Genomic DNA, 18,448 nt, shown 5'->3' on the forward strand with positions numbered 1-18,448 from the left:
AAAGTATCAGTAGTGCCAAGACTGAGAAATCCTAGCCTAAGCTGTTAGTTAGCTGTGTGACTTTGGGCAAATTAAGTATTCTCTGTAAGCTTCAGTTTCCTCAGCTCTAAGATAGCAACACAATATAATCCATCTGGTAGAAAAACGAGATAAAGCATGTAAAAAACAGTTAGTCCAAAGAGTGCCTTCTCTGTGCCAGGCCCTGGGCTAGATATAGGGAACTTGGAGGCGAATGTGCCAGGCACGGGCCTGACTTTGTAGCGTTATGTATTTGGAGCTTTAATCAGAACATCAGTCTGTGTTTTAGTATGATTTATCATGCGCAGGTCATTGTTCTATTTATCAGGGAAAATCTTGGAGAGGGGAGCAGCTCTCTTTTCCTGTCCAGCCCACCTCAAAGCCTTGCACCATGTTTTTGCACTGACAAGATACTCAATCAATGTTCGTGGAATTGAATCCCGCCCCCCCCCCCCCGCTCACATCTCGAAAACAACTGCTTTTTTATATGATTTTAAGGTGTCAGAGATTGTAAAATGTACAGTTTTTAAAATAACAGCTTTCAACTTTGTTAGAAGGGTTTGGGGAACAAAAAACACTCTGTTAACTGTATTCTTCAATTGTGAGATACGTCCCAATTTGAGAAGTGTTAAAATTTGGAAACCAAAACAAATGTGCATCACAAAATTGATGAAATGTGGTAACAAAAATTGTTTATATCCCAGGCTACTAATTTTGAGTAAAAGAAGCCTGTGTTCCAGCTCTATGATTTTTCTACCTGTGGACATGGTTTTAGTTGCCAGCATATTAGTTTTCTATTGCTGCTGTAACAAATTACCTCCAGTCGTGTGACTTAAACAACGTGTATTTATTGTTGTACAGCTCTGTAGGTCAGAAATCCGAGGGAAATCTCACCAGGCTAACATCAAGGTGTCTGTAGGGCTGCTTTCCTTCTGGAGGCTTTGGGGAAGAGTCTGTTTCCTGGCCTTCTCTGGCGTCTAGAGGCTGCTCTCTCATTCCATGGCTCATGGTTCCTATTCTGCATCTTCAAAGGCAGCAATGGAAGATTAAGTTCTCTCTCTGTCTTCCACAATCTCCCTCTACCTCCCTCTCCTACTTTTAGGGATCCATGTGAGTACATTGAGCCCAGCTGGAGAATCTGGGCTAATCTCTCTGCCTTAAGGTCAGCTGACCAGCAACTTAATTCCATCTGTAATCCTGATTCCCCTTTGTCACGTCACCTAATATATTCACAGGTGCCAGGGATTAAAACGTGGCCATCTATGGAGGGGCAGAGGTTCTGCTTACCATAGCCAGTGACTCTTGAAGGCACCACAGAGTCCCTCTAGATGCGTAGCAGTAATCCAGATCACATCTCTTAACATAGGGAGGTTGAACATGACTCACATTATCCAGTTGGATGGATGAATTCCAGCCACTGCTTTCAAATGGCAGGATGCATGGAAATATTGCACTTCTGTGCTCTTTGCCACTGGGTGAGTGAGATTCAATCCCTTTCTACATAAGCAAACGGAACCTATAAACCTCAATTTGGCTACTCCACTGTTCCAACATAACATTGCTCAGTGTCGTGAAACGTGACTCTTCAAAAATCTATTATGTGACAAGCTGGGTGGTTTATGACACAAATATTGTATTTTGCACACTTCATTTGCAGTTAAATTATTGAACATCTGACAACACAGGCCATGTTCCGTTTCTTAGTGCAAATCCATTAGAAGGTACTTTTTGTTGTTGTTGCTGCTGTTAAATTAGGGCTTTAACATTTCCAGACGTGAGGAGTGAATTTATTTTACAATGATTAAAAATCACTTTGTAATTAGATTTGAATGAATGGGGAGTTACTGAAAAAGCTAAGCCCTGTGTTCAGCCTCTGAAGGAACAATTCCGGTGCTTATGTTTCAGTGGTATTTACTGTTATGTCACTTGGCAATTTTGCAAAAGAGGAAATTAAGGCCAAAGGGGAAACAACAGAGTCTCAAGAGTTGAGACTGGGGAGGTAAATCTCCAAAAGGACTTGAATTTGAAATCATTACTTGAGATAGATTCAACTTTGGATTTTTAAAGCCCTAAACTGTCCTGTGCTCTCAGTGATGAGGCCATTTGTACAACCAGGGTCATAATATCAACATCTGTTAGGGCTAGGCAGTTAAAGCAAAGGAGATAAATGATGCCAGTGAATTTTGGTACATTTGGGAGTAGTGGGGACTGTGGAAAATTGGAAAGCACATTCCCTCTCTAAATGCAGAGCTGCTCCTCAGCTCCCACTGATTTTTTTTTTTTTTGAAGAGTATAGGAGACCAGTCTTGCCAAATTTTCCAGCTTTTCACAAGAAACAGGATTCTTTTTTTCCCTCAAGTTTTTATTTAAATTCCAGCTAGTTAGCATGCAATGCAACATTAATTTTAAGGGCACAATATAGTGACTCAACACTTCCATACGACACCCAGTGTTCATCATAACAAGTGCCCTCCTTAATCGCCATCACCTGTTTCACCCATCCCGCTTCCCACCTTCCCTCTGATAACCATCAGTTTGTTCTCTATAGTTAAGAGTCTGTTTCTTGGTTTGTCTCTTTTATTCCTCCTATGTTCATTTGCTTTGTTTCTTAAATTCCACATATGAATGAAATCATTTGATAATTCATCTTTCTCTAATGTATTTCACTTAGCATAATACTCTCTAGCTCCATCCACATCATTGCAAATGGCATCTACCTTATCTCCATTATCTGTTCATCAGTCATTAGGTATTTGGGCTCTTCCCATAATTTGGCTATTGTTAATGATGATGCTGTAAACACCGGGGTGCATGTATCCCTTCAAATCAGTATTTTTATAATCTTTGGGTAAATACCTCATAATGCAATTGCTGGACCATAGGGTAGTTATCTTTTTAACTTTTTGAGGAACCTCCATACTGTTTTCCAGAGTGGCTGCACCAGTTTGCATTCCCACAAACATTGTAAGAGGCTTCCCCTTTCTCTACATCCTCGCCAACATATGTTGTTTCCTGTGTTGTTGATTGTAGCCACTCTGACTGGTGTGAGGTGATATCTCATCATGGTTTTGATTTGATTTTTGATTTCTAGGTTCCAACATACCAGAAAAACTATATGCAAACTTGGCCAGTGCTGCAAACTTTGAAGTAAGGACTGTAGTGCAGCGAGATATATATAGTTCACACAGTATACTATTAAACAGCCTATGAACAGAATTGCCTGTTTTAACCTTGGTTTGTCCATCTATTAACTGTCAGTAACCTTGGGCAAGTTACTTAACATCTGTCTCCACTTTAGTTTCTTCTCCAAGTAAAATGTAAGTAATATCTATCTCATAAGGTCATTGTGAAGGGGCATCTGGGTGGTTCAGTAGGTTATGCATCTGACTCTTGATTTCAGCCCAGGTCATGATCTCAGGGTGTGAGATTGCATCAGGCTCCATGCTGGAGTGTGGAGCCTGCCTGAGATTCTTTCTCTCTGTCCCTTCCTCTTGCATTCTCTCTCTCTCTCTCTCTCTCTCAAAAAAGAAATACATGCGGTTATTGTGAAGATTTAGAATTAATTCCTATTTAAGTCCAGTAGGGACTGAATGTAGGAAGGGTTTATGTTGTTCTATTGTTGTTTTTGCTAATAAGGAAACTGAAACAACTTGTGTTCAGAGTTTAGGTGACCTTGCTCAAGATCACATAGTGAGTGTGACTCTACATTATTCTTCTGTATTGCTTCTGGTGAAGGTGTCAATGACTATCTCATAACTAGTTTAAAAGTGGGAAAAATAGGGGCACCTGGCTGGCTCAGTCAGAAGAGCATGTGACTCTTGATCTCGGGGATGTGAGTTCCAGCCCCACATTGGATGTAGAGATTACTTAAATAAATAAAACTTTAAAAAATAATGAACTTATGGGGGGAAAAGTGGGAAAAATATAAGCCCATGATTTGGGTGCTAAGATGCCCAAAGCCTGTTTCATTAACTCTTGATAAATAAACCACATGAATACAAATAAATGCCTTCTTCCCTCATTACTGGATTTTGGAGCAAGATTAGAAACAAAATCATATTCCTTGTAATCCTTCAGTGACTCCCTATGATCCTAGGGGTAAATCATGATTATTTATATGGCTTTTGGGACCCTCCATGATCTGGTCTCTCTTACCCTGGAAGTCCCTGACTTATAGTCTTTGTTCCCACCCTACTGTACTTTCTCTGTGTCCAATATGCAGCTTATCTCCTCTTGCCTCTGGGAATTGTATTTTATTCCCTCTGCCTGAGACACTATTAGGAGCATAAAACTGAGTTAATCACATTTCCTACCTCCTGACATATCATCATCCTTGGTCAATGGGTGGCCCTTGTCTTATTTTATTATTCATTTATTTTCTTATATACATACTTCCCAATATCATTTTCTTCTCTCACGTGTTTGACATATGTTTGTAAATATTGTAAAATATGCAGGGTTATTTTGATTGTGTGTTTTTAATTAACATAAATAGCATTATGTTATCCACCTCATCCTGAGGCTTTCTTCACTCAGTGCTGTTTTAAGATATATCTATATTTCTTTTTGTATATTTAGTCTGTGACTTCTTCATGCTGTATGATTTTCTGTGAGGTACATTTATCACATCTTAGTTATTCAGTCCCCTAATGATGGACACGTGGGTTGCCGTCTTGATATTACAAACACACTGCATGATACAGACTTATCCCTTTATGAATCTGTGTGGGAACTCCCCTAGGATATATACATAGGTGATAATAGGTAATAGTGTAGACACATACCTAAGTTCACCAAGTCTCACCAGCTAGCTTTTCCAAATGGTTTTACCAGTTTACACTCCCACCATGAAGGAAGGAGAGTTCCTGGCTCCATGCTTGCTGGCATTTGCCTCCTGTCTCATATTTCGCCATTCCAACGGGTAGGTAGTTTCTCCTTGTTTTAATTTGCCTGTCTCTAGTTACTGAAGAGTTTGTCTCTTCCTATGTCATGGAGCTAGCCAGGTTTCTCCATATCTGAATCATCCGTTCATGGTTTTCGTTTTGGTTTGTTTTGTTTTATCATTCCCTGGGATTTTCTGTCTTCATAATCTACAGGAGCTCTTTGTATATTCTAAAAATCTAACCTGCTTTTGGTTCTGGATGTTGTAAATGCATCTCAGGGTCTGTCACGTTCACCTCTGCTTCCTGGGCTTGCTGTCTCCAACTCATTCTTCAGGATCACCCTAGATGTCCCTTCCTTCATGAGGCATTGCATGAGCTTCCTGGATATCCTGGAACTTGCACTGTTATCTATCTCGTGTATACTCCTACAGCCCCCCTGCTTCTGTCATACTGCTTATCAATCTATCATAATCACCTGTTGGAGTCCCAGCTTCCCCAAAGTGATTTTGAGCTCCCTGAGGCTATAGATCACTTCTCGTTCATTGTGACATCTTCAGCTCCCATTTCGGGGCTTAGACTGAAGGTCCAGGACAAACATTTGTTGAACCAGTGAGACGTAAACTCATCTATTAAATACTTCCTATGCACACAGTTTGATATATGAGCATTCTGGGCAGTGCTCCATTGCCCTGCAGTGACCCTACAAGGGAGGATTTGTTATCCCCATTTTACAGATGAGGACACAGAAATGATGTGCAGGGGAGATGGGTGACTATAAACATTTGCTATTCTCAACACTCATTGTATATGAAACCCCATCAAGCTGCCAAATTAGGGTTTTAGAAGATCTTGCCAGAAGCATAATCATTTATTTGCCCTTAAATATTTTTTATTGCTGAATATGGCTACAAGAATCTGATGTGGTCTGCCCCTCTCTCCAGCATCATTTCTTCTGCCATCACCACCACCTCTCTCTCTCTCAAAGTCTCAGGAACACCTGATCCCCTTCAAGTTCCTCAGATACTGTTCCGTATCTTCAGAGCAGCACTTCTCAGCCTTCAATGCAAATATAAATCAACTGGGGATCTTGTTAAAAAGTTCAGATTCTTGTTTGCAACATCCCAGGTGAGGCTTGAGACTTTGCATTTCCTGCAAGCTCCCAGGTGATGTTGATGCTTGCTGGTCTGAAGACCACATTTTGAGTAGCTAGAATTTAAAATACTCTTTACTTGATTCTATCCTACCTCCCAACTGTTCATGCTTTGGAGCTCAGCTTAAATTTTACTGCCTCGGGGAATCTATCCCTAATCAGACTAGACCAAGAAATATATCCTCACTGCACTGTCCTCTTGCTTTTTGAAGCTCTTACCACTATCTTATTAAGGAGCCACCAAAAGAGTCCTGTAACGGCTGTCTCCTAACTCAAATACAAACTCCATGAAAGAGGAAGCATCAGTTGGGCTCCCCATTGTAGTCCTTGTATCTGAGAATGTCTTGCCCGTAATAGGATCTCAGTAACTATGCATGGATTGAAAGGAATGAATGGACATGAATGTCCTAACATTTGATTCAGAGACCCCATGACAATGGGTTATTAACCTCTTTTGGGCTACAGACCCCTTTGAGAATTTGAGGAAATCTGTCCCCAAGAAACACCTCTCCCAGAAAATTGGAGCATGTCAATAACATTTTGCCTAACCATCACATTCCATTTCAGCAGGTAAAGAATTACTGCCCTGTGTAAATATAATCACCAAGCATCTCTTCCTATGAGTGAAGGTGCCCCCTAGATCTTCCCTCCTTTTACTTCAGTCAGTCTAATGTCGGAGGAACACTGTGGGGACTCCTACCATCGACACAGCATCTTCACCCCTAAATTCATCCAGAGGCAGTGGTAAAGAGTGGGGGAAATGTGGCCTGAGCAAGGCAGGGGTGTGCATGCTCCTGCTGAAAGGACTGCATCTTGCCAGATAACAAGTGAATTACCATGACAGAAGTGAAACTTGACATGAGCTAGAAATCCTTTCACCTGGATGGAAATGGGCTGGTTTTTCATCTGAGCTCTGGCCACTGATCCTGATTTTAAAACATCTCAGAGACCTACCTCTCTCATCATTTCTGTGGCTCTTTGTCTCCTGTAGACAGAAATGCCTCGCTTGGTGGACTAGTGTGGACTTCAGTGACAGAGGCACCTGCTTTCACATCTGGTTCACCAAAATCTGAGACTAGTGGGTGGAGAGTTAACTTTCCTGCACCTTGGCTTCCATATCTGTGAAATGGGTCCCATCAAAATATCCTCTGAAGTCCTGGGACATATTTTCAGTGCTGAAACAATGCCTGTCATCTGTATTGCTCTTGCTTTTAAACAGAAGCTTCCTTACTGGGTCCCACTGTCTCCCCTATAACAGAGCCAGCTTAGAGGGGCTTACTTTGTCATTTTAGGCTAATTATCTAATCTTTTTGCTCAATTCTCTCCTCCTAGGCTTCTGGGGATATAGTACATTATAATCTGTTATTGGCACTGCTATTTATTTGCAGCCAGGGACATTTTATTCTTTTCCAACTTGTACAAACCTGGGCTTGGCTTCCATCCACAGCCAGACCTAGAAATTATAATGCATTACCAGGTAGGTATTCATTTCCTGGTATTATTCTAAAAGACTTCTGGGGCTCAAGAGATTTTGAGCAGTGAATTTAAGGAAGACACCCTGTAGGTTGCGGTAAAAGTCTGTGTAGGTACTATTTAAGGTGATTTTTTTTAAGTCTTTAATATTCTTTCAGAGGTTCAATTATTTACCATGCTAGCTTCAGGTAGAGAGTAATTTGAATATCACTGTGGGTGAGAGACGGGTGGAGAAGAAGGCGGCAGTTTGCAAATCACACAAGTCAGTCTTGGCTTTGGTGAATACCACCAAGATGCAGAAATATAGGCTTGCACTCTATTCCATGTTATAGTTTATTGATTTTTAAAATAAAATTACACAGGTAATATATTGCTGTCTGCAAGGATGATATTTGGAATACACAACTGTGATAGACAAGTGAGCTAAGCTTTAGGCTAGAGTAGGAATCTGAAGACCCCCTGGGCAACCAAAGCATTAACCCTGTACCTGCTGGATGATGGGAAAGGCTGGAGGGAGGGGAAGACCCTAGGAAAGGGCACAGAATGGTCAGGATAGTAGGAGACATCCTTTACCAACTGGTGCACAAATACTTCAGTATTTTAACAACTGCTATAGCCCTAAGGTTACCTAAATGTTAAATATTAGTTGTATTAGTTGTAACATGTAAATGATAAGAATATAATGAGGAATGCTCAATCTTGGGGCTCCTGGGTGGCTCAGTCTGTAAAGCATTCGACTCTTTTTTTTGTTAAGATTTTGTTTATTTATTCATGAGAGACACACACACACAGAGAGAGAGAGAGAGAGAGAGAGAGGGAGAGACACAAGCAGACTCCATGCAGGGACCCTGATGTGGAACTTGATCCCGAGTCTCCAAGATCAGGCCCTGGACTGAAGGTGACACTAAACCACTGAGCCAACCGGGCTGCCCAGCATCCGACTCTTGATTTCAGCTCAGGTCATGACCTCAGGGTGGTGAGATCAAGCCCTGTGTCGGGCTCCACACTCAGCATGGACTCTGCTTGAGATTGTCTCTCTCTGCCCCTCCCTCTGCTCACACTCTCTCTTTCTTTCCAAATAAATGAATAAAATCTTAAAAAAAAAAAAAGAAAAGAAAAGAAACGATCAGTCTCCCCCTTCAAATCCCACCTCTTCTTCCTCTGTTACATGCCCACCTCCGCTGTGGTTTATTTCCTCAAACAGTAGGTACAAGTAGATCTCTGGGTAGTTTTTTTTTTTTTAATTTTTTAATTGCTTCACCCAAAGTGGAATCCTACATTATGAATAATAATAGCTAACAGTTGTTAAAGCTTATTATTTACCAGGCATGGTTCTAAGCAGTTTACGTGATTAACTCTAATGTTCCCATGAGTTTTCTCAGCCAACAGATGAGGAAACAGGCAGAGCGAAGTTCTTTAACTTGCAAGCTCATAAATGTCAAATCAAGTCCAAGTGGCCCAGCTCCAAACCCCCACCTTCAGTATCAAGAACTAAGCTAAATAAATGTTACCTGCACTTTCTGTCAGAGATCTGACTCATTCCTCTAAATGACTGCATCATATTATCTTGTATGGTTTACCATATTTCATTAACCCTTTTCCCTTCTATAAGCATCCAGAATATTCTTCATTCCCTGCCTCTCCCCCTCCCTCTTTCTCCCTCTTCCTCTCTCTCATTTGCCTGACACCTTTCTGCATTTCTCTTTTCTTTTCCTTGTAGGAGGATACTACACATGATGCTCTAATGTACATGTTTGTCCTTGTACAAATAAGCCTCTGCAAAGCTTTTATTTCTGGGATATGCATACACACCCAAAATAGGGAATTGCTGGGCCTAATGCCAAGGATATTTTTTTATTTTAATAAATATTACTAGGATGACATCGTAAAAACAGTATATACCATTCCAACCACCTGTATGTGCAATTATCAGTTTCCCACATCCTTTCCAGTGCCGGAGTTTATCTGTCTTTTTAATCTTTTGCCACAGATAGAAGATGAAGGGTGCCACATGGTTGCCCTTCATTGACACTTTCCTTATCATCAGTGAGATTGAGCCATGTTCTTATAGTCAATGGCCTTCTGCCCCAAATTACCTGTTCCTATTTGTGTGTTTTTCCCAATTTTAAACTTGGTTACCTTCCTTCTTATCAGTTCACAGGAGACCTCCAGCTATTTGGAATACTAACCCCTTTATGAATCATGGGTATTGCAAATGTTCCATCCTGGTTATCCTTGTTTTCTGTTTTTATGTGGTCTTTGGTTGAACAGGTTTAATATTTTTTTCTTTCTCTTTCTTTCTTCCTTTCTTTCTTTCTTTCTTTCTTTCTTTCTTTCTTTCTTTCTTCTTTCTTTCTTTTTTTTTTTTTTTACAATCAGCTTGTCAATCATTTATTGTGCAGCTTCTGGACTTCCTGTCTCACTTAAGAAGGTCCTCTCACATTCTGAGTTTATACATATAGTCTCTTTCCTTCTTATTTCTTTTATACATTTACATATTCAATCTATTCAGAATTGATTTCTATATCTGATTTGATGTGTGAATCTGTATTTTCCTCCAGACGGAGAACCAAATATACAGTTCCGTTGATTAAATTAAACACAGCCTTCCCCATGAGTGGAGATGCCACAGTCAGGACGGAGTACAGAGTCACAGGGCTGGGTAGAAACTCAGAAAGGCAGAGTCCAACCATGGCTCCTAATTCCCTCACTCCTCCGATTGGCCATACATGTGGCCACATGGCCACAACCTGGCCCAGGGCCTCTTTGGAAAAATGCCTTCTCCAACCATCTGCTTCTCTTAAGAAAGTAGGCAGTGTCTAGGGAACTAATAGGAAGGAGGTCACTGAGTCTGGACAAAAAGGTACTCCGTCCCCTCTCCCCCCAAATACACAGGATTTGGTCTGATTCAGGAAGGTTGGAGCCTGGTCACTACTGGGGAAAGCATGTGTGAAATCAGATCAGATTCTGGAGTACACAGTACCAGCACCCTGAAGGAGAGTGCAATTCTACAGTCAGCACCTGCCTGCTATTTGAAATATGCATTGAGAGCTAAAAACTTGTGCACAGATGAGCTGGCAGTGTCTTTTTGCTTTACCTGGGAATGAATATAAGCAGAAACATAGGTCAGGTTTCAGCATGCAGTTTATCTGTACAGAAGTTTAGACAAAGGCTAAAGGCGCTTGATATTTGCCAACCCAACCAGAAAGCTGAGAAACTGGTTTGGCCACTGTTTTCTTTTCTTTTTTTCTTTTTCTTCTCTCTCCAGTTTCTCTGCACTTCCATCCTTCCCTCTCTCTCTGCCTTCCCGTCTCTCATCTTTTTTTGGAAGATGAGATCCTGAGGATCCCTAGGTCTCTAGAGAACTCATCTTCAAGGCAGAACCTCAGCAGCCAGCTCTGTGTTTGATCAACACTTGAAGTGCCTGCAAATACTCTTTGCTTCTCATTTAAATTTGTATCGATCTCCCAAATGGCAAACAGGTAACCAAAATAAATTATCTAAATAGAGTTAATCAGGAAGGAGCAGGAGCACCAGAGGAATCTGGTGCCGGTCAGGCAGATTTTGCTGATGTGGAAAAGCTGTTGGAATGAAATATGTATGCTTTGGACAGGAGAACATAAACAAAAGCCAGTCCCTGAGAAGTCAGAATTACTGAGAAATGAACCAGGGTCTCCTTGTGCAGAAGTGTTCTGTGGATGGCAAGACCTGGAGGTGGGAATACATGGATCATTAAGAGCTGTCTCCTTCTTGAGAACAGGCTGCAGAAATCTTTTATGGGTAAGGAGAGACCTGCTTATAATAGGTATATGGGTTTTTTCAAATCAAACAATTTCAAGCTAAACAATGCTTGGCACTAGGGGAAAAAAAAGAAACAGTGGAGAGACAAGGTGATGCTTATCTTTTCAGTTTGTGCCTTAGAGTAGCTTTTGTCTAATTTTTTTTTCTGATGTTGACTTAAGAAGTCATCTTATAAGAGAGGTGGACATGCAATGCAACATTAGCCAATCAGTTTTCACTCCCCTCCTTGAAGGGGCTGTTTCAGAGTTGGATCCAGGATAGTCAACATAAATGTTTTGCCAACAGTGTTTGGGTTCTTTGATTTCCTGGATTTCTTTTGGGTTCGTTGATGTAGTTGCCAACATCTAAACAATTGGTATGCTATATGTAAAATCATGGATTTCTGTCTTCTCTTTAAGAAATCAGATGATCAGTGAACTCTGGGCTCATACCATCCCCTGGCAATAGTCTGCTGGTGTGGCCCAGTGACTGTCCTCTTCAGATGAGCAGGAGGTTCCACTTTGCCAAATTCCATACCCAGGCCATGTCCACTTGAGTTTCTGACCTTGTCAAAGATAGCAGTTACGCCTAATTTCATGTCACATCAAATGTCAAGGATGATGGACACTTCCGAGGAAGGGAAGTGAGTTGTCTAAGAGCACACAGCAGGTTGATATCATAAATGGGAAAAGAACCCAGGATATTCTTAGATTAGCTTTGCAGAAGAAACAATACTCCTTACATTTCCTTCCAGGAAAGAGCTGGTTCCTCCAAGGATGCTTCCAATTATCTTTAGTGATGTGAAGGTACTACTGGTGGGAATTTCAGATCCAGTGGGGTGGTAAATATTTGTCTTCTCACAAAATGCTTTTCACAGGTGAGTGCCAACTCCTCTTATGTTCAGGGTTGAAGGCTGGACCAATAAAACTCTTCTCTTCCTGACCATTAAGAAAGCTATGACAACATCATTCATTCTTGCTGAACTAAGTATGATTTATAAGCTTACAGATGGAAAAAAAATCCATCTTTATTCACTTGTCCCTTCAACTGCTTGTGTGTGTGTTTATTCACCCCACACTTACTGAGCATTCACTATATGCCATGTTCTCTGCTAACTTACAGAGACACAAATATTGGTCCCTGAAACTCTCAGTTGAGCTATAGGCTATAGTGCATTATAGGCTATAATGCACACACAAAGGAGGATTGACTTCACTGAGGAAGTGCCATGTTATTATTAACCTTTTCAAGACCAAGAAGAATCCCTTTTAGGTAGGAGTCAAGAATTAGCAGCTGTGAACTGCCCTAAGAGCCCAGACCCACTTTGGTTGGCCTCACCATTTTAAAAATTAAATAAAATGATTATGTTTACCACATTTAAAAATTGGAAGATTTCAAATAAAAATCCAGATTTCCAACTTCTCTTTAAAAATAGTGGATCTGAGGGGTGCCTGGGTGGCTCTTTTGGTTAAGCATTTACCTTCAGCCCAGATCCCAAGGTCCTGGGGTCGAGCCTCACATCAGACCCCCTCCTCGGTGGGGAGCCTGCTTCTCCCTCTCCTTCTGCTGCTCCCACTACGTGTGCTTGCTCTCTCTTTCTTTCAAATAAATAAATAAAGTCTTTTTTAAAAAGTAAAAAATAAAATAAAAATAGTGGATCTGAAAATACCAGGTTTACATCCCCTATGGCAACAATGAGATGTGACTGAATGCTGGGTGCTCATTTTTAGAGAGGGCATGCATTCCAGTTTGTTCCAAGCCCCACCACTCCCTATTACATTATTCATAGTCTCCATCATAAAGGTATATACCCTGACTGACCTCTCCAGGGATATAAATTGGTATTCTGTGATCTAGCATCTCAAAGAATATACAGTGGTCACAGAGAAGGGGTGGAGAAAAAGGTGTAGTCAGAGACACAGAGATGGGAAATATATAATATATTCAGGGAACTGCATGTAGTTCCATGTGGCAGGCAGATGATTAAGTGCAAGAGGTAGGCAGAAATGAAGCTGAAGAAGTAGCCCAGGGACAGATTACCTATGAAAGGCCCTGTGGGTCATGCAAAGACTTTGTACTAAATCCTGTACTCAATGGGAAACCGTTAGATTCTTGGCACGGGCGTGTTGTCATGACATTTGTGTTTTCAAAAGAGCACTGTGCAATCATGGAGTGAATACAAGTGGCAAAGGTAATGAAAGAGGCTGGGAGACCATTTGGGCATTAATTGCGCTGATCCAGGGTAGAGATGAGGGACTCAGTAATCTTCAATTCATGGCCAGCAGAGGCACGTGGCAAATGATTGTTAATGATTGAGCGATGAGTGAGAAAGTCTCAAGGATCGCTTGTTCCTTTTATCAACCAAGAGCCACCATGATGGGCCCTCTAGGCTTCCTACAGCCAGAGTTAGGCAAGCATTCACAGATGGGCCAAAACTGAGTACTTCCCTGTCTGTAAAATGCTTTTTGGCAAAGTGCATAGGAATTTAGACTTTCTTAGTAGTAATTACACTATAATGCCCCAGGTGCCCCCAGAGTGTACTCAGAGAATTAATGGGCCTATCCGTCTCATTTACTTCTTCGGGTCCCAGGGTCTCCTTCCACAAATGAGCATTCTCAGCGCACTGAATGAGACCCTGGAGGACCAGAAGAATGATTGCTTCTCTCCAAGGTGATCCAGAGGTGAATATCATCCCCTGGAGGATGCCTCTGGCCCATTGACTGGGAAACACTGCAGTGACCGAGGCAGAAGGCGCTCCAAATGCAAAGAACATTATTCCAAGCAAACGAGGGAGCCCAGCAATTATTTCCACTCAAAAGTTGGTAATGAATCGGCATGTTTATTTATTCATTCATTAAATGTAGGCAAACAAGCAACCAAAGAGGAAGCCGTCTGGCCATTCTTTTAATGAATCTGCCCCATTTCTGAGTGAAATGTAGGCCATGCAGATGAAATGCTGAGCTCTGGAAATATATTACCCACTCAGGAAGCCATCCTTCCAGCCTTAATTAAAGAAAATCAACAACTCCCTTTTGCAGTGGATGATGATGGAAATCAAACCAAGGAACTGAAATACAGACTTGCCAGCTTGCAAGCTGGGTCAGGCTTGACTGGGCTTGCAGAAACCAGGGAACCTCATGAATTCATTGGAAAGATTGTGCCTTGGGTGGCACCAGAACCCTGTAACGTCAACAGCAGCCAAGATATTACAGGCAATTAATGTCATTATAGGACACCAAATATTTTTTGATGAAGCTTTGATGACTCATTCATTCATTCGTTCATTCCCTCAATTTTTTATTTGTCCATATGCTCATTCATTCATCTACTCAGTAAGCATTTACTAAGTACCTACTACGTGCTAGGCATTGCACCATGGATATAAAAAGCTAATCAAAAATAAACATTGTCTCATTCTATTACTCTTAATTTTTAGTAGAGAAGATGTTTACTAGGGGAATTATCACATAAATATGTAATGATAAATTGCAAAAGAACTCAGAGGGAAAACTACAAGAAGCCAGCATATAAACCAGTTGAGGACAAGGAGAAGAAGGTAGAACAATCCAGATACGGAGAACAGTATGTGCTCATGTGCCAATTTCCAGAAATGGAAGGGAGCACCATCACCAGAGAGAATGCCCTTTGGGTATGGTTTTGCCTCACCTTTGTATACCAAGTAATGGAATTCTCTTTATATGATTAAATTAGGAAATGTTTGTGGACTGAAAACTGCCATGATAAGATAAGGCTTAGTTTGAGTGTGTTGGTCTAGATGCCAAGGAGACTGATGGGAACCCTGATTTCACCCTTTTAACCTCTTAAAAGGAGGACTGAGCTTGCCTTGATGCAGTAGGAACATGAACTCTGGACCTCCTGTCATGTGGATTGCCTCTACCTCAAACCCAGTGTCCTAGAGAGCTCTTGGTTCTTAGCTCCCACGCTCCTCCTGTCCATGAGTCTGCCAATCCCTAGTGCATGGACTCTGGAGATTCATCATGCAATTAAAACCTGCACCTGCTGCTTATAATCTCTATAACTTTGGGCAAGTCATTTAATCTCATTTTGCCTCAGATTCCTTGTCTAAAAATTGGGTGTGATAGTAGTGTCTATCTTAGACTTGAGGCTATGGTGAGGAGGGGCTATATGGAAGACACAGAGCAGACATGCATACTGATATTATTATTACTTAGGTAATTCTCCTCATTCCCACTTCAGACCAAAGTGCAAGAAAGAAGCTTATGTTTAACATCAGAGTATGTGGATGGACTTGTGTGTGTGTGTATGCTCCATGTCATTAAGCACAACTGAAAGGTAAACACCCCTGAGACAGGTGTAAAATGTGTGTGATGTGAGTAATGGCTCTTGGCCATGTCTAATGCAGGGATCCTTGGGTAACTGCAAAGTCAGGGTGGCTGGAGTCCATGAGACTTGGAGTATTTTAGTAGGATTCTGCTGATGGCATCTGGGTAGCAGCTTGTGACAGTGTTTGCAGTAATAGCATGTCCTCCTGAAGATGGTGATATTTTCCAACTCCATCTCTTTAACTGCCCCACCCACTTAGCTAGCCATGGTCTACTGAGTTCTGCATGGAATATAGCCTGTCTCACGTCCATTTTATACCCAAGCTGTTCTTTCTGCTCTGAAAGCACTCTTTGCCTACTTCCCTTCTCATTCACAGCCATCAGGCAAACCATTCACCTTCCAAGACTTGGCTTATACATCTGTCCCCACTGAGTATCTCTTGGACTCATCTTCCATCCCCCATCATTATAAGATCAGACATTTTCTTCTTTATTCCTGACTGAAATGTATATATAACACATGCTGTCTTGTCTTATTAGACTTATAAGTCTGTCTCCAAACATAGATTCTAGGAACATTCCTACAAGACAGAGCTTTGTTATGTCTCTTGTGTGCCCGGGATCCAGCGCAATGCTTGGCATGCAGCTGGTACTTAATAAATGTTGGTTGAATTAATAAACAAATGAAAGAACATGTGAAAATCTATTTTATCATCCCTTGAGTAGGAAAGAAATCAATTAAACCACTATAAACGATGGCTTGGGAATGGGTGCTTATTCGCTTCTCAAGCTCATTCATGGAATGCTACCTGACAGTTTAAACGGATGGCTTTGTTACATGCAACAACTTGGGATGAATCTCAAGAGAATTATACTGAGTCAAAAAAATTACGTGCTATATGATTCCATATCTAGAACTCTCTTGAGTGAAAACTCTAGCGATGGAGCCCAGATTTGTGGATGCAGAGAGGAGAGTGCAGGGAGGGAGGAAGGGAGCAGTGGGTATAAAGGGTAGCGGCAGGGGGTAGGGAGGGGTTCTTAAGATAAGACTGTCCTGACTGGTGGTGTCCTCTGGTCTATTCATGTGGGAAGATTACAGAAAACTAGACAACGCACACCCACAAATGAGTGGACATAAAACTAATGAAATCTGACAAAGGGTGATTAGTTGTATCAATGTCAATTTCCTGGTTGTGTTATTGTCCTATAGTTATGCAAGATATTATAATTGTAGAAAACTGAGTAAAGGGCATATGGGATCTCTTTGTGTCTTTCTTACACCTGCATGTGAATCTTTCATTATTCCAAAAATAAAAAGGAATACAGACACACCTACACACATACATACATATACAGTGAGATCCTACCATACATCCACCAGTGTGACTAGAATGAAAAAGCTTAATATCAAGCATTGGCAAGGATATGGAGCAACTGGAACTCACAAACATTATTGCTGGGAGTGTTGATTAGTACAAACACTTTAGAAAAAAAACTCACCAGTTTCTACCAGGGCTAAAAACACACATACCTTATGACCCAGCATTTCCATTCCGGCAACAGAAAAACACTCATATGAGAAGATACAAAGCACTATACTTCATGCTAACTCTAAACTGGAAGCCGTCAAATGCCCATCAACAGTATGATAGAGGGCAGCCCCGGTGGCACAGCGGTTTAGTGCTGCTTGCAGCCCCAGGTGTGATCCTTGGAGACCCAGGATTGAGTCCCACATCGGGCTCCCTGCATGGAGCCTGCTTCTCCCTCTGCCTGTGTCTCTGCCTCTCTTTCTCTCTCTGAATAAATAAATAAAAATCTTTAAAAAAAAACAGTATGATAGATGAATCAGTTGGGATATACATCGTCTCAGTCAGTTTGGGCAGCTATCGCAAAATACATAATTTGGGTGATTTTTAAAATATATATATATATATATTTCTCACAATTCTGGAGGCTGAGAAGCCCAAGATCAAGCTGTTAGTAGATTTGGTATCTGGTGAGGGCTCTGCCTGGTTTGCAGATGGCTGTCTTCTTATGGCTTCACATGGTTTTTCCTGGTATATGGATGAGGAGAGACAGAGACAGAGACAGACACCTTGTCTCTTCCTCTGCCTATAAAACATTAATCCCATTATGAAGACCCCACCCTCATTACCTAATCTAACCCCAAACCCCACCTCCCAAGTGCTGTCACACTAGGGATTAGAGCTTCAATTTATGACGGTGAGGGGTGACCCCACAAACACAAAGTCCACAGCACCTATAGCAGAATACCATATAACAATTAGAACAAACATCTTGCAGCTACATGTCAAATTAAATGAATTTCAGAACCATAACGTTGAACAAAAGAAGGCAGTCACAAAAAAAGTTAGGCTCTGTGATCTCACTTACATGAAGTTCAAAGAAGGCAAAGAAATTAGTCAACATGGTGGTTATATTTGGGGGGTAACAGTTGGAGAAGGCTGTGAGGGAGAATTCTGGGGTTATAGTATAGTATACTCTTTCTTGATCTGGGTCCTAGCAATGCCATTGAATTTAAGTTTGTAAAAATTTGTTGGATTGTACCCTTATGATGTGTGTTGTGTGTGTACATTATTATCCTTGAAGAAAAAAATGTTGAAGGACAAAAATGTTTATTCATGTTGTTCTATAGTTAACATTTATTAGGTGCTCTCTCTGTTCTAGACACTGTAAGTTCTTAGAACACCCTTATAAATACAGAAATCCCTGTTCTGGGAGACTCATAGTCTGTGGAGAAGCCACTTATTTTCCTTTTCTTTATTCTTCTCTTGTAAAGAGTTCTAAGTATCAGATAAGATCAGAAGAAACTTTTCTAT

At 41.1% G+C, this 18,448-nt stretch overlaps 1 long non-coding RNA gene across 1 annotated transcript; it reads left to right on the forward strand.

The window, feature by feature from the left end:
• Positions 1–10,779: 10,779 nt before the first annotated feature.
• Positions 10,780–16,320, forward strand: LOC140637633 (uncharacterized). The gene is made up of 4 exons (XR_012034700.1): positions 10,780–11,006; positions 11,138–11,304; positions 12,059–12,181; positions 13,895–16,320. It is a non-coding gene; the product is annotated as an uncharacterized lncRNA (long non-coding RNA).
• Positions 16,321–18,448: the final 2,128 nt, after the last annotated feature.

This window comes from Canis lupus, chromosome 8 (genome assembly GCF_048164855.1).
Source record: "Canis lupus baileyi chromosome 8, mCanLup2.hap1, whole genome shotgun sequence".
In the NCBI taxonomy this organism is placed as follows: domain Eukaryota; kingdom Metazoa; phylum Chordata; class Mammalia; order Carnivora; family Canidae; genus Canis; species Canis lupus.